Source organism: Cupressus sempervirens, chromosome 1, assembly GCF_028749045.1.
Source record: "Cupressus sempervirens isolate cs-2001-9-10 chromosome 1, ASM2874904v1, whole genome shotgun sequence".
In the NCBI taxonomy this organism is placed as follows: Eukaryota; Viridiplantae; Streptophyta; class Pinopsida; order Cupressales; family Cupressaceae; genus Cupressus; species Cupressus sempervirens.
The window spans coordinates 84,353,807-84,370,031 of record NC_143118.1 but is presented as its reverse complement, the minus strand read 5'-3'; the positions used below and the strand labels follow the sequence as shown (position 1 = coordinate 84,370,031).

General features: G+C 31.7%; 1 pseudogene; it reads left to right on the top strand.

Annotated features, from left to right (window-relative positions):
* Nucleotides 1-16,225, top strand: part of LOC149576346 (E3 ubiquitin-protein ligase RGLG1-like) — a 48,059-nt pseudogene that overhangs the window by 4,903 nt on the left and 26,931 nt on the right.

The following is a 16,225-nucleotide window of genomic DNA, read 5'->3' as shown; positions in this document are numbered from 1 at the left end:
ATGTCATATGTGAAAAGTAGAATCTATGTATAAAAGAAAGGAAAAATCATCATACCATTTATTTTCTCCATTGCCATAAAATCTTCAATCCAAAAAAATTAAAATAATCTTAGTACAGTTTTGAAAAATTAAACTCAAGTACAGTAAACTTATGGATCCACCGTTTGAATCTAATTTCTAATTTGCAATAAAGGAATTCAATGGTCTATAATGCTCCAAGACATAAAATTATTCCAAGTGAAGTAATTGATCTTCCAATCTATGTTTATCTAGATACACTACATGACAAAGCCAAGCTAAATGCTTAGATAGCTCAAATTAGAGTTGCTACAATTTAACTTGCAAATTCACAATTGCCCTTTAATAATGGCAACCTGCACATTTTGGGACCAAAATCTTGTCCTTCACTATATTTTCCTAAAGCTAGGTAATTGCTTTTTAAAATAAATACAATGATGTGAAAACACTTAATGATGTCAATTTCATCACTATTTGAGTAATATCAGAAATCTTTTTTCTGAAAGATCCATTAAAGCCCACAATGGTATGCTACTTATAATCATGGAATGCTACCATAGATAGATTAGTTATTCCATTTACTTAAATGGGATTGTGCAACATATTTCCACATTGAATGATATGATGTTGAGGTCAAACCATGTCAAAATTTTAATGATCGAACGAAAAAAATGCCTTTGCATTATATATAATAATAATAATAATTGAATGAATCAAATATCATCATAAATGTCCTCTCATGCTCTAGTAATTCCTTTGGGAAAATAAAATTTACTTAATCTGCCTAAATTTCCATCTAAACTTCCTACTTTCTTCCCTTAAGCCATTAGAAAATTAGCATTATATTATGTTGCTTCTACCTAAGCTTCCTTCCAAGCTTCTTCCAAAGTTTTGTTGAATGTTAGTATTAGTTTCACCTCTTGAAGGTTGTCCCCTACTATTTCCCCAAAACATGCCTTGAGAAAATTGAGAAGCCTAAAAGTCCTCATTCTATGATATTATCTAATACAACAATGCTTCCCTATATTATTTTAATACATCCTGAGATGCTTGGAGTGTTTGTCAACCTCTTCTTTTAGTGAGCAGGTATTACAAAGGAAAATTCTTAAATAGAAGGAAGGTAGATTGAATTTTTTAATCACTTAAAGATTGTTGCAAAAAGCTTGACAACATTTGTTTTGATTTCCTATAGTGGGAAATATTGTGTTGAGTCTACCTTATGACAATATTTATGTTGACTACCTTCCTCTTAGATAGTACAACAATGCACCTACTTTAGACAAAACCCCCACTTGGAGCTTTAGTTGGATGGGCCTTTTTGTTTGTTTGTATTTCTTCCACTAAGGAGACCTTTGGCATAAAAAACTCACCTCTAATATACAATTTAGATTTCCTTGCCAGACAATGTGCTCTCCCCTTCTCCAATTTTAAAACCTCCATCTCCTACAAGAATTTCTTGGGTAGCATGCAACCATCTTAAGTCACCTCAATTATTTTTTCAATCCATGATGATGAAGAAAAACTAAAAACGTTTGTATGTATGTCATGTACCCTCAACCAACTACCAATATTCTTCAATGACTATGAATCCAAGCCCTAGCTCGTTCATTATGAGCATTGAATCATATCCGTCCATTCAGGCCTAACACAAGAGTGCATCTTAAGATATCCATATTTCTCTTCTCTGTAAACATGGATTCTTCCCCAAATATGACATCCATAATTTTCTAGAATTTAGGGTAGTTGATAAAAAATATACCCCTCATCCTTCTCCTTGAAGGCTTTCTAGAGGAAATGTTGTTGTTGCTTAAGGGTTCTGAGAGTGGAGTTAGCTTCCATTTAAATCTACCTTTAATGAGTAGGGGTCAACATCTATTTCTAACTCACAACTTGGCATGATTTGTTTCATCTCTAACTCAGCTTCCAACATATGTGGCTTGACCAATTCTAGATACTTCAAAATGTTAATGATTTGAATTTCCCAAGTATTTCCTTTATTTAGCATGATCCCTTGCACTTGTGATTTTAATTGCCACCTGCCTCTAGTTCATTTAATGATCAATTAAATGCAAAAAAAAATCCAATTTGGTCAAAATCATGGAGCAATTTTATGTAGGGTATAATCCCAATTTTATTTTATTCTTATTAATTTTCATGATTTCTTTTATGAGATACTATATTTTAATTAAATTTTTCCAAAATATCAGTTAGGCTAAAAGTGAATGAATAAATTACATGGCACACGTGCAACTTGAAATTGTAAGGGAGGGTCATTAATACCAATTAGCATACTATCCCTACAAATCAAAATTACTAGTTATCAAAACATTAAATTATAAGACATCATTATATCTCCAAGACTTCAAGGTTTCTTAGGCTAAACTTTATAATGTTCACAACAATATACATTAAGAATCTATGAATGTTGACTTCCTAGGTTTAGAAATTATATATGTTGAGAGATTGTTGTTTTAGATAGATCAAATCAAATTATATTGCCACTCTTGTTATAACAATGGATAAATGTGCACTTGTGTAGAAACACATTACTACATTTGTTCCATTTTCAAAAGATAGTGCAATTTGATTGAACAATAGTATTGGATCATAACAAATTCAATGATGTCTTGTCTTTTCCATTGTATTTTGCGGCCAATATACCCTCAGAATATCCAAAAATTGAATCTCCCACCCATGCATGTCTCTATTTTTCTTATAAATAATATGGAACAATATTCAAATGTAGATGTGAGTCTCTACCAGAAAATGTAGTGACAACTTTTTTTGACACATCTCACTAACATTTGACATTGTATTTATACTATGTTTTAAAATTTAATGTTATGTTCACTTTGTCCTTATTCCATTCAACTAGTGGATTCTCAGGCCATTGAAACTAGATTTGTTTGAATGCCTAAGTGGTCTATGAACTTCTAAGTACTTTAGTTTAATAATATGATGAGATTGGGATAACTCTTAAAATTAGTCCATGTGTATCGACTATTATGTAGAATATAGATGTAAAAAATAATCATCTTTTTGTACAAAATACTTAGTATGCTTTATTTTCTTTGTAGATTCTTTCATGATGTAGATGCAATCGCTCACAAACCACATAGGCTGGTTATATTTGGGCCTCAAAATTGAACCCAAATCCAATGGGGAGAAAGCCCACAACCCAAGCCAACTTTGCCACCTGTGCAAGCATTTATTGATTATAGATTATTTTAATATTAAGAGCTCAAACTTTTAAGTTCTCATGTTTGATGTTGGTTTTAGTATCAACCTTTTTGATGGGGTCGACCTTTTCTAATCTATGTATCTCTTAAACCATAGACCGCCTAAAGTTGGTCTTGGGAATGAAAGTATACTCTTATAATGGAAATGCTAATGTTGGAGAGCTTAATAAAATGTCCAAAAAAGGTGTCCTTTGGTTACTAATATTGAAACATTTCAATACAATTAATCGTAGGTGCCATGAATATTAACACTACCACCATCATAGTTATTTTAAGACCATATGATCTTCAACTCAATTCAATAAAACTTAAGCTTAAGTGATGCAATGGAAAACATTTTGGCTATAACTCAACCACCTTAATTGAGTAGAATTTTATACTACTCCTAGCAACTGCTTCTTGATATGGATTATTGGGGTTTCTTTTGAAGTCCAATGTTTTAAGAAAATAAAGAAAAAAACTCTCATGATCATTATCACCACTTGGTCTGGGAAGAGAGTGCAAGAAGCATAGAAGTCAAGCTTGATTATAACATTTACTTTAGAAAATAATGCAAGCCATGTTCCTTTCAACACTATACTTCATTACCAACCAATCTTATTTATGCTAAAAGGGTTTTCTCTTTTTATTAATGTTTTGTAGTGATAGGAGACATCATTTGTGCATGTGATGGTTGTGCTATCTTCATTGTTGATGTCCTATTTTTCTCAAGCCTATTTAGTTTAGATATGTTGATCTAATTCTTCTATTATCTATTACCTTTGTGGGCTTTGCTATTCAACATTGTCTTTATCTGTTTCATTTGTGTATTGCTATTTCTGTTGCTTCATGCAAATGTTTTTGATGTGGCTGCTAGTTCACTTTCCACTATTCTCATCTTCCTAGCAGTGATCATCATGTTTGATGTTTGGGTTATGTAGAAGGTGAATCTACTCTCATCTATATACTATAGAAAACCCTTTTCTTCTCCACTTTTTAATCACTTTATTGTAGAAAACTCTTTTAATCATTGTTTCTTCTCCACTTTTCTTTAAGGATTGCCGACACCTTCCATAAATCAGATTCATCTATATTATTTTATGCTTATTTATTCTCCTTGTTTCCTTTATTATCTTTCTCATTATATGCCTTCATTAAGGGCTCTTTTGCCTCTATTAGCATTTAAATCAAGCATAGCACTATCTTCGAGAGTTTTCTGGCCAATAAAGATGGTAGCTTTGTATAATACAAAGGGTTAACATGCAATGCCACTTTCTTGCACCATACCTAAGAAAATGCATTACACACTTGAAGTCCCTTTTGGGGATAACCATCTGCTGTCAATAACAGGTTTAACAAGAAATTAAAATTTTATATTATTTGTTATCCAACATTAAGATTTTTTTGAATTGATATGTCGTAATACTATTTTTTCTTCTTGAGAAAAAATTTGTCATCAAATTTAAGAATATGTTGGTTAGAGGTAGGACTTGTGTCCTTTAGTTTTACTAGTAGCGAGCACTGAGATCTGAGACCAATATATTGTTAGGATTAAACCATAGATAGAAATAATAATTGCATGCAAATATAATCAATATCAAAAAATATTGAATTGTACAAAGAGAACACAAGACACCAAGATTTAACATGGTTCGCCCAATCCTTGGGCTACGTCCACCAAATAGCAAATCTAATATTATTACGATCCAGTGATTACAACCTGATTACAATATGTAATCCCTTACAACCCAATACCACCACAACAAGCAATTATCACATCAAACATTATGAAAAACCCTAATCTTAAGCAATTTTATACAAGTAATTTTTCCACTTTAGGGTTATAATTAATTACAACATGTCAGCCCAAAATTCTTGATAAAATAGGGCCCAAAAATTTTCATAGAATTATGAAGTATGCATTGTACTTCCCTGATCAGTCACCACAAAGTAACAATCTCCCACTTGGGGATTGATCAAGCTCCACACTAGACAATAATCTGCCGCTTGGAGACTGTTCCTATAGCAATATCACTACCACATGGGGCTTCCACTATATCAAACCACCCTGGACTATGTTGTTCTTTTATTCTATTTAGTCTAGAAGACCAATTGAAGTTGAAGAGGAGTTCAAATTCTCCCTTGTCACTACCTTGGTAAACATATCTGCTGGATTCTCATCTATATGTATCTTGTCCAGCTTTAACTGTCCATCATCCAAAATTGACTGAATGAAATGGTACTACAACTAAATGTGTTTTGTCTTTGAATGCATAGTAGATTTTTTCACAAGATGAATGACACTCTCGCTATCTATAAACAAATAATTATCTCTCTATGGGTGTCCCAATTCTTCCATGAAGAAATCAAGCCATATCATCTCCTTGGCTGCCTCTATAGTAGCAACATACTCTGCCTTTGTAGTAGATAAAGCATTAACCTTCTGTAATCGAGAAACCCAACTCATTGCTACCCCACCAATAGTTTATACATAACCTATAGTACTCTTCCTAGTATCAATATACCCTACCAATTTTGAGGCAACATATCCTTTCAAATTAGTAGTAGAGCCCCCAAAATGTAGACACTTACTAGATATTCCTTTCAAATATCTGAGAATCTATTTTATTGCATTCCAATGCTCAACTCCTAGATGACTCATATACCTGCTAACGACTCCCACTTCATGGGGAATATCTGGCCTCATGCATACCATAGTTTACATCAAGCTTCCTACTACTAAAGCATAAGGTACCTTGGACATTTGCTCCTCTTCTTGTATCTTTGGACACATCTCCTTAGTCAACTTCAAATGACTAGGTGAAGGTGTGCTAACAACTTTAACATTCTCCATAGAGAAACATTGCAACACCTTCACAATATAATTATCCTGAGATAATGTCAATTTTCTATTTTTTGTATCTCTACAAATCTTCATACCAAGGATTTTTTTTTTCTACCCCCAAATCCTTCATAGAAAATGAATGTGCTAACTATTCTTTTAAACCCTTAATGCGATCCATGTTAGACCTAGCTACAAGCATATCCTCAACAAATAAACATAAAATAATGTAGTTGTTATCATCCAACCTCTTAAATAAACACAATGATCTGAATGAAACCTACTATATCCATGCTCATGCATACAACTATGAAGTTTTAGATACCATTACCGAGGTGCTTGCTTCAAGCCATATAAAATTTTCTTCAATCTACACACTAAGTTCTCCTTACCTTTGATCTCAAATCCTTGTGGTTGTGCCATATATATCTCTTCATCCAAATCACCACAAAGGAAGGTTTTTTTAACATCAATTTTCTCCAAATGTAAATCTTCAGTAGCCACAATACTTAAAAAATAGTCTGAATAGAAGTCATTTTAACAACATGAGAGAATATCTCATCAAAATCAATGCCCTTTTTCTGTACAAATCCTTTTACAACTAACCTTGTTTTAAATTTTTTCTTACCTCCTTCTTTCAACCTATGAACCCATTTATTTTGTAAAGCTCATTTACCTACAAGTAACTTGCATAAATCCCAAGTCTTAATTTTTAGCAAGGAGTCCATTTCATCTGCCATTGTAGACTTCTATTGAATCTTAGTATCCACCTGCACAACTTCATCATAGCATTCAAGTTCACCAACATCTGTTAGTAAAATAGAGTACAAAGAAGGAGAAAATCTTTCTGGAGGTCTACTTAGCCTTATTAACCATCTAACATTCACTAGGGTGTGTGGTATTTATTTTTGTGGTTGTTGCAAATCATGAGGAATTGTTGGAACATCATATTTTGGAGTATCCTCTAGCACTACATAATCATATTCTTTCTTCTCATGTTGTTGCAACATATCTTTGTATAACACCTTCTCATTGAATATGACATCCCTGCTTCTTACAATTTTACAAATTTCAAAATCCCAAAGCTTGTAACAAAATTCATCAATGCCATATCCAACAAATACACATTTATTTGACTTAGTTTCCAACTTGGTTCTATTTTCAGAATCTATATGAGCAAATGCTTCACAACCAAAGGTTTTGGGAAAAGAATAACTTATCTTCTTACCAGTCCATGATTCCTCTAGAATACCATAGCCTAGGAGTAGAGGGACCTCTATTAATCAAATATACAACAATATTGATAGCCTCTACCCACATGTTTAAGGGGAACCTTGCATGCAACCTCATGCTCCTTTCATGCTCCATTATAGTCTTGTTTATGTGTTCAACCACTCCATTTTCTTATGGAGTCCTTGGAACAGTTTTCTATCTAAAAATACCATTAGTGGAGCAATAACCTTAAAATTCATGACTGTAATGCTTACCACCATTATTAGATTAGAGATGTTTTAATTTCTTACCAGGATCCTTTTCAACCAAGCATTTCCATTTCCTAAAAGTTTGAAATCCATTAGATTTCTCTCTAAGGAAATAAATCCATAGTTTTCTAGTTGCATCATCAATAAATGTAACATAGTAATGAGATCCACCGAGGGAAGATACCTGAGTTGGTCCCCATAGATCTATATGCACAAGCTCTAATCTCTCACTTTTCTTTTCCTTCCCATTCTTCACAAAACTCACTCTCTTTTGTTTTCCATAAAACTTTCACAAAAATCCATATTAACACATTTGAGAGTTGGTAAAACTTTCTTTGAATGAAGTAATTTTGTATGTTTTTGACTCATACGCCCAAGTCTATTGTGCCATAACATTGTATTAGAATCTACAACAATCATTTGTTCTCCCTACTCAACTGCAAAAATTGTTCATGAACATTCATTTTTCTCTTAAAAGGATCAGTATGACCTATACAAAGATATAATGTGCTTACTTTCACACCTTTTGCTACTACAAGGGAACCTTTTGAAACCTTCCAATTTTTATCATTAAAAGTAACTATACAACCCTCATCATCAAGTTGTCCTGCTAAATTTAAATTTGTACTTAGCCTTGGAACATGTCTTACCTCATGTAGTAACCAATGATTACCATTCTGCAATTTAATCTTAACTTTTCTCTTTCCAACAATCTGATAGGGTTCATTATCCCCCAAATAAACAAGCATAAAATTTCCTTGGACATAATCAATAAAATAACCTCTATGAAGTGTAGCATGAAATGAAACCCCAGAATCTAAAACCCATGAATCATCAACACTTTCTAAAGAAAGAAGCAAAAACATCTTCTTTGGATTTTTTACTCACCACATTTGCCTCCTTGTTCCCTTCTGGTTTATCTCCTTCATTATTCTTTCAAGTCCAACAATATTTCTTCTTATTCCATGGTTTACCACAGTACCAACAATCTCTTGGTCCTCTAGATTGAGACCTCTTTCCCTTTGACTTCCTCTTGATTTCCATGATTTCTAGAATTTTTTCCTCTCTCAGTCATTCTGCCTCTTCTTTGTGCATTCAAAGCACTTCCTGATGTAGATCCACCTAAGGTTTTCCTATGAGTTTCCTCACTCAAAATAATACCAATCACATCATCATATTTTAGGGTATTAGATCTCGAAACATAGTTACTCACAACCATGACCAAGCCATTCCAACTTTCAAGAAAAGAGCACAAAATCAAGAGAGCCCTGATTTCTTCATCAAAATTAATACCTGTAGAAGATAATTGACTAGTAATAGTATTAAACTCATTTAAATGATCGGCAATAGATCCACCTTCTTCCATCTTCATATTAAATAAATGCTTCGTGAGAAATACCTTATTTGAAGTGGAGTTCTTTTCATACAACTTTGTTAGGGTTTCTATCAACTCTTCCATCGTCTTTGCTTTTGTAATGTTAAATATCACTGATGGTTCCAAGCATAACCAAATACTTCCAAGTGCCTTTCTGTCTAAAATCTCCCAGTCCTCATCCATCATAGTTCCCTATTTCTTTGTTTTTCCTTCCAACACCTTCCATAAATCCTTCTGATAAAGGTAGTCCTCCATTTGTATTTTCCATAATTGAAAGTTATACCCATTAAACTTGTCAACCTTTAGCTTACCCTCATCTATCATCACTCCCACTCAATCATGAGACTTTCCTGTAGAGGATAACTAAAAAATAACCTTGCTCTGATACCACTTGTTAGGATTAAACCACAAACAGAAATAACAATTACATGTAGATATAATTAATATAAAAAAATATTGAATTGCATAGAAGAGAACACAAGACACCACAATTTAATGTGGTTCACCCAATCCCTGGGCTACGTCCACCAAACAACAAGTCTGATATTATTATGATCCAGTGATTACAACTTGATTACAATTTGTAATCCCTTACAACTCAATACCGTCACAAGAAGCAATTATCGCATCACACATTATGAAAATTCCTAACCCTAAGCACTTTTATACAATTATTTTTTTCTCTTTCAATTTATAATTAATTACATGTTAGCCAATTTTTTTTGATAAAATAGGGCCCAAAGAATTATGAAGTATGTATAGTATTTCCCTGATTAGTCACCAAAAATTAACATATATCATTTAATTGAAAAGATAAATAGATTGTCTCATGATGTTGGTTTCCATTAATACTTTTTGGCTTTTATACTAGATTATAATCCATGCTCGACATTTGAGACTAATAAAATTTAAATGAACTGAATTGAAAAGCTCTCAAAAGTGGTGGGTTTGTGATATTCAAAGCTTATGATTTTTGGAATGAAATTATCATATGTTAAGTATTTTATTTTTCATTTTTCTTTATGATAATTGTGTCTATATCTATAGCAACTTGGCATTTTATTTGCAATGTTGCAACATTTTTCAATTTAGAAGTTTTCTATATGCTTGAAAATTTACTATCTTTAAAAACGATTATGTAAAACCTTGTTGTAAAAAAATATGACTCTGGAATGCTTCTATATTTATTGTAGGTGATTGAGGTTCTTGCACAAGCTAGCCTTGAATCGTCCAACTTGATTGTGGGTGTTGATTTCACAAAAAGCAACAAGTGGATAGGTTTTCCTCTACCCTATCAATGATTTAATTTTTCTGTTGGTTTTAGAAATATTTCATGTGAAGTTGTATAGTTTTTATTCTTTTCCTTGGTTTCAATTGGTATCTTTGCAAGCTTTCGTCTCTTTATTTCAATAGAAATAAAACCATTGTTATGGATGTTAGGTGTGAAGTCTTTTAATCAGTGAAGTTTACACCATCTTGGAGATAATCCAAATCCTTATGAATAAGCAATTTCAATTATTGGATGGACCTTGTCTACTTTTGACAAGGACAACTTTATCCTATGTTTTGGTTTTCGAGATGGTAAGTTTCAAACTTTCTTTCATATTATCTTGCCAATTCATTTTCATACGACACTTTATAGAGTACATAGGAGAGAAAGTGAAATGCTTGTCACTAACAATACATTTGTGTTGCATCATAAAACTTCAACTGATGACCAAGAGGTGTTCACTTTCTATCCAGATGGTAATTTGTGCAACAAATTTGAAGAAGTACTAAGATGATACAAGGAAATAGTCCCCAACTGTGACTTGTTGGTTAGTAAGAATTTGCATTTTATTAAGCTTTGATGTTTATGATAAAATTTAAATGTAGAATGAATTGTGTATTGAAGTCTTGGGCTCAAAAATTATATCTTTCAAGAATGATTGATTGGGTTCATATTTATATTGTTCATATATGCAGTAGGTATTGAATATAGTTATGCCATTTACTAATGTATTTTATGTTTTTCTTTTTCTATTTGGGCCAACATCTTTTGCACCAATCATTGAAGCATCAATTTGTATTGTGAAGAAAAGTAGGGGGCAACACCATGTTCTTTTGATAATTGCAGATGGACAAGTTGTATATCATTTATTTATGCTTCTTTTCAAATGCACTGTTAATTCAAAAAATTGAAACTTCTTTCATCTTGTTGGATAAAAAGCATTTACTTACTATAATTCTTGAATTATCTATAACATATACTTACACTTTACACATTTTCCTTATTGTTTATGCTTGTACCCAACCTCAGACTCTCTTTATATTGAACATTGATTTCCTAATTTATTTTTCTTTCTATAAGTCTTCCTTGTTTTGTGTGGGCATATTGATGATGTTTTGCTCATCTTTTTCTTTTATGTATTTTTCCTATCAACTAATCTAATGCAAGTTAAATATTTATAGGTAACAAGAAGTGTTGACACTTAAAATAGTAACTTGAGCCCACGAGAATATAATACAGTCAATGCAATAGTGCAAACAAGGTAATCCCATGTACATGATTTTTCATATTTTTAATGCTAATAACTATTTGATAAACTTGTAGCTATAATGTAATAAATGTTATGACTCATGCAGTGAATATCTATTCTCAATTTTCCTTTGTTGGTGTTGGTGATGGACCTTGGGACATGATGCAAACTTTTGATGATAACGTACCGCCTCAGTCTTTTGACAATTTCTAGGTAATTTATTTTGAAAATAAAAATAGTTATAGTTGACATTGTGAGCATATATTTTTAGAAGCCTATTCTTATGTTGGAGGTTTTATTTATGTTTCTTTAGTTTGCAAACTTTATTGCAATCATGTCCAAGAACATTCTTGTTTCTAGGAAGGAGACTAAATTTGCACTCATAGCACTAATGGAAATAGTGGCTCATTACAAGGCCACACTAGATCTTCAAATATTGAGGTAGATATATATTGTATTTAGTATTTATATTTTAAATTATCTTTCTAAATATATTTCTACAATGGAAATAATATACTATTAACCTGTTTAAGAACATATTAAACTATTAGAGACAATCTTCGATGTATTATTTTTTGAGTCAACATAAACCATGAACTATTTGCAATTTTGTGCATCATGTACTTCTGTGTGATATCTCAACTTTAGTGCCTTGTATGTTACAACTTGTCCTTTGTGCATTCATTGGAAGCAAAATATGTTGCACTTGGATATGTTACAATGTTTTATAATTCATAAATGAGTTATTACAAATGGAGATGTAGTTTTCTTACTAAGAGAAATGACGAAGAAAGTTTCTAAAATAGCTAACAAAGAAAGTAGAAACTATCTAATAAACTAAATACCTAATTGACCATTAATATAATATTAGCTAATTTATTACCCTTCCTTAATGTTTATTTTACCAACTGCCCTACTCAAGACATGATTTCTTTTGGACCTTTGGTCATATATACAAAGAAGGTTGCCCTCTTCTCATTAGAACATTCTAATGTTGCTGAGACCTCCTTGGATTTGCAAAATTTTAATGACCAAGAATCCATCCAACATGATGTTGCAAAGCTATCCTCTTGAGATTAGTTGTTATTATGTTCTAGAGTATCAATGGCTCAAGCCCACAAAGATCTTTAATTTGCTAGACTGCAAGTTGTATGATAAAGGGCCTTTTATTAGTTTGATATTTCTTTAATGATGATCATATTATGTATGATTCATTGGAAAGTAGACTTGTCTTTTGAATATGGATAACTACTTTATTTGTATATTGTACATTTAATATTGAACTTTTACAATTTGTGGCCTCCCTTGTTAGTGTATTTGAGGTAAATGCATACCCTATTCATTTTATTCACAAAGTATTGAAACAAACTTGTCAATTTGGTGTGTATCATTATTAAGTTCTAGTTTGTATTACAATTTGAAGAATGTATAATTAGCCAAAAGGAAAGCAGTAATTTGAGAGAGTTTATTGTTACATATGTTGATGTTGCTACCTTTTTGTTATGTTAAAGGAAGTGGTAAAAGCATGCTTTATTCCCATTGACTATATATATATAGAGGTCATCCACAAACAAGTTTTAGGTACTTGATACAGGCCCATGTGTGCCTGAAACCTCTTTAGCTAAGAGCCAAGGACTAAGGAGCATCCACACTACCAAAATTTCCCAAGGCATAATCCTAGCCTCATCCCTTATGATGTATTTGAGCCTTGCACTCAGCAAGAATTGATCCCTGGTGGGCTCTTTGTGAGCCATTCAACTTCACCAGTAGATCAAGGGCCCATTAACACTATATTATATTATTTAATATAGGAATTGTTCTATTCTTATCCATTTAACTATATTATTTATGTTTTATGATTCTTAAAGGTAGAGCTTGTTGTATTCAGGTATATGCTACAATTTCCTAGAAAAATTCCTACCTTTACTCTTGTCATGAAGGAAGTGGGGGTTCAGCGAATGTTTTGAAAAAGCTTCTTGCGAAACAAAAAATAAGCTCAAAGATACCCCAAGACCAAAAGCAAAATGCAGATGTTGATGAAGGATTATATCAGGCAAAAAATAATATTGCACCCAAAAATCCTTTGACAAATGTAGAATTAAATGCTCCTACTTTGATGCAAATCAATAGTTTGAGTCAAAAGGTCACATTGAGACTTGACAACATGTCAAAAATTGATACAACTACAAGTCAGCAAGAAGCTTTATCATAATATGTAAAAAGGAGCAAGTTTCACAACCTTTTTCAGATCAAAGTTTACTTCCAATCAATGAAAAAATTATGTATAGATGTTAACAGAGGACATGAGGGAGAAAAATTTGAAGAACCTAAAAAGTTGTCAACAAATACAGAATCAAAAGACACTACCGATTTGGAAATTGAGAGTTTGCAACAAAAGACCTCCTTGAGTTTTGATAATATATCAAGAAATGATGTAACTAAAAATCAAATTGAATCTTCATCGCATGCTATATAGAAAGGGGAACTAATTATGGAAAAATTATGTATAGATGTTAATGATGGAGCACAAGAGGCAAAAACATCACAAGAAAAGAAGTAGATAAAAAATTGTTTGCCATTACATTAGATAGCAAAAATTTATGTGGTTCAAACACTCCAAAAAAAATTGTGTCTAAAAATTTCATAGAAGTAGGATACACTCAGCATGCTCAAGGTGTCACTCTCTCCCCTAATGTAGACAAAATAAATGGAAGGGGAAGTGATTTATCTAAAAATATGAGTTCACTAGGAACAAATATCAACACTCAGTCCAAGATATGGCAAGAAACAAAGCAATTTAGGCAAAATCAATGGAACAAAAAATTTCCTTCTGTAGATGCATTGCTAGATCACAAAGATAGTGATGATGAAGGGGAAAATGATTTTGATTATGTAGCATTTGTTTACCCCCAACCTAATAGAGGACTTCAAATCATGATCCCTTAGAAAAATAATGGACTAGCTATGCTAGACTTTTTAGAACCTAAAAATATGAAGTGTTTTCTAGTAATGTTCTTATCGAGAGAAGCTACTGTATATGATCTAGTCAAAGCTTTGGGTCACTGTGGAAAATTTGATGAAGTAAAAATTATTCCATCAAAGAGAGAAGAAAATGGATTTAATTATTTTTTATGATCTTTAGTGTAAGTTGTTGAAGTCCTAGTCCTGTAAGTCATTTCAATTTATTAGAAAGTATTAGGTAACCATTATAATAATTTATATTTAGGTATGTTTTGCCACTATTATAAAGTTCAAATGTCTTATGGTATGGGAATAGTTTTTAAAATCTTTATCTGTTAGAATTTCTAGCATATGTGGATCCTAATATAATAAAAATATTTAAAATACTATACTTGTACAATTTCATGTGGTTTACATTTTATTTTGAACTTTTGTTATGAATATGAAATATTTTTGGTTATTTTTTGAAGTTTTGTGAGGCATACTGATTCATCTTTGACTGACTTCCCTTTTACAGATAGAAGAGGCTTTTCAAAAAGTATTAACAAAGAAACATGTTCTTATTTTTGGTAGTGAATTGCTAGTAAAAATGACATTTTCATCTAATCAAAATCTTTGTCAAAATTCTACTCCTAGAGTGGAAAGGAATGTTGGTGTGTGTCTACCTGAGCTAAAAAATTCTAGATTTACAATTATGATCAAAGACTTGCCTCTTGCTATCAATTTTAAGTAGCTAAAAAATGCATTCATATTTTTTGAAACTGTGTCACGCATCTTTGATGGGCCCATCAAATTCGACCTTATATGTTGAATGGGCTATTTCTAAGTACAATAATTAATTATACTTCCATCCAAGAAAAAATAAATATAAAGGTAGACTAATTATATATAGAAACTATGTATAAATCACTAAAGAAATGATTGGGATTAACTCAAAAGATAAGAACCAAGGAGATGTAGAAAGTTACACATTGTATGATCATTCTTTAAAGGGTGATAGCTCAATGGAAGATCACTTGCTTTACAAGAAGATGGATAGTGGTTCGATTCCATCATGCCCTATTATGAGAAAATACACTATTAAATATGCTACTAAATATTTGATCAAATATACTACTAGATATGCTACTAAATATACCACTAAAATACCACTAAACATGTGACTAAATATACTAAATATGTGACCAAATATATAATTTAATATGCTACTAAATATGTGACTAAATCATCTATCAAATATACAACTAAATATGTGATTAAATAAAATGTTAAATATGCGACTAGCTACATGATTAAATCAACTACTAAATCTATTACAAAATATACAACTAAATATACCACTAAATCAATGATCAAATAAATGACTAGACATTAACTACTATTAGTCATGTGACTAAGTTTAGTCACATATATACAAATTTTAGTAGTTTTTTAGTCACATATTGTTGTTTTTGTACTAGCGGTGGGGCAACTAATTTATGTATAAAAGGACCTTTCCTTGAGTAGAAGGGGATGGATAATAAAGGAGGAAGGTTCAAATAATACAAAATATTGTTTGAGATATTTAAATTATTCATTTATTAAATTAAAATAGTATAATCTATCATGAATCTTATCTAATGTTTCTATAGGAGGAGGGGAGGCAGTCATAGTCACTCTTATGAGAGATCTCCACAATGTCACAATCCTCTTTCCTTGTTTGTTATTGTATGTTTATGTATATATGCATGTATATATTTTATTTTCTCGTTGATACATAAAATTGCAAGTACTAAGCCCATCGACTCCACCTAGCTACATAGGTCTAGCCT